Raw genomic sequence first — 2,017 nt, 5'->3', positions numbered from 1 at the left:
ACTGTCTCTCCTCCGAAGCATCAAGCTACGGAACAGTCTGCCCAATCGGAAGCAATTTCCCAGCGTTCGTCGGTTACATTGTGTTTATGGCCTCTTAAAGACACAGAATGATGATCGCTGTAAGCTTCTGTGTAAAGCATGTCTAATGCAATCAATGAAATATTTTCGCCCAGTTCGATGTTTGAATTGTAGACTGCCAAATATTTACACTGGGGATTATGAAATACCCTTAGAAAAATACGTTCTTAAATTGAATTATTTTATCTGCTATGAAGTAGCCAATACTTGTTATGATGCTGGGGTGACCCATACAATTATAGAGGGAGGTCAGAACCCCAGAAATGTTTTCGGCGTAGCTACTAATTCATATATATATATTGAATCAGAACCTTTGGAAACGCGCTGTCGTCCACTGAATCTCTCAGAAATGGCGCATGTCGCTTTTGTCCAGCAGGTGGAGCACATTATGCTTGTTAAGCATTTGTTGTGAAAAAGGAGGACGCATCATTGGTAGCGTCGCATGTTCTCGCTTACTTCTTTTAGCTCATGAAAATAGTGCACGAGGTAAAGAGAAGCCATCCCACAGTATGCCCACAGGTGAATGGATTAATTTGATCGTACGAAATAAGTCCTACGAATGGGTTCTTGTCGTACCTACGTTTACATTGGACGTAGTAGTCGTTGATCATTCACATTATTCGGTGATTATTCGTAGCATTAGCAATTCATGTGTCATTTCATGAAAACAAACGCCGCGGGTTACATCAGTCTGAATGATAGACGTCGCCTGTGTAAGGATAGAACTTTAGTTCGGGAATGAATGGGCTACACCATTTGGGTTGTTCAGCACCAGGGACAGCAACTGTTATGTTTGAGTGACATTTGGGGTCACGTGGAAAAAAAAAAAAAAAAGATTACCTGCTACGGGCAAGGCTGCAACTTGGCTATAACCCTTAACTCATGGGAACTGCGCAGCAGGTGCGACGCAAAGCCAAGTGAACACCGTGACTTGGAAGTAGATGGCGAATAAATCTCTGTAAAGAGCTGCAAACCTGTCACACTGAAGTGCAGGTTATGTGCATGTACATGCTCACTTCCATATGAAGTCCATGAAAGTTAACTGGCAAAATCCAGGAGACATTACATTACATTAATGGCATGTGGCTTACGCACTTATCCAGACGTACAGTTGATTAGACTAAGTAGGAGACAATTCTGGCTCTAGGGCCCAACGGCTGTGCAGATCTTACTGCGGCTACACAGGGGATCGAACCACCGACCTTGCGGGTCAGTCATGTACCTTAATCACTACGTTACAGGCCGCCCCTTTGTTTATACGCATTATGAACAAAATACGCTGATAATCTAGGACATTTATTCATTTAGCCTTGTCTGAAATGTCGGGCAGGCAATATACAGTGCTAGTGTATAACCAATGGTGGCGATCCACAACACAGTGTTTATGGATGTTTACTAGCTGTGTGATATTTCAGCTCAGACGTTTGCATCAAGTATCAGGACTGAATGACAATACAACAACTTGTTTGCATCTTACTTTATTAGACCACCACTCATAATGCCTCCCCTGCCTGCTACACAGTTGAGGTACTTCGTTAGTAAACTAATTCGACGGAACCATGAATAAACTCTGTGGAAATACGTGCTTAACCGCGGGATTACTATTTGGAAAGAGACGTTTCCTGTTTTTTAAAGCCGAAATGGTCCGATTTGCCTCGGCAGACTGAGCTTGAAAATATCTAGAAGAACGCAACACATTTCAGCAGAACTACCTGGATGGACCGATACTGTTCGGGATAAGTGGAAACATACCTTAATTTAATTTTTTAATGAACGTCCCCTTTAAATATTGTAACGTCTCCTGGTCCCTCTGAACCAATGGGATGCAGTAATTTCATCTAACCACTGGACGGCAGGATTGCATTAAAGGGTTCTACAGTTACTTGTGCAAGTTTAGCTTTTACCTGAGGCCTTGATCCTTTTACCAAAACTCATGCCT

Source organism: Conger conger, chromosome 17 (assembly GCF_963514075.1).
Source record: "Conger conger chromosome 17, fConCon1.1, whole genome shotgun sequence".
Lineage (NCBI taxonomy): Eukaryota > Metazoa > Chordata > Actinopteri > Anguilliformes > Congridae > Conger > Conger conger.
Note: the sequence above shows the minus strand (reverse complement) of the source record.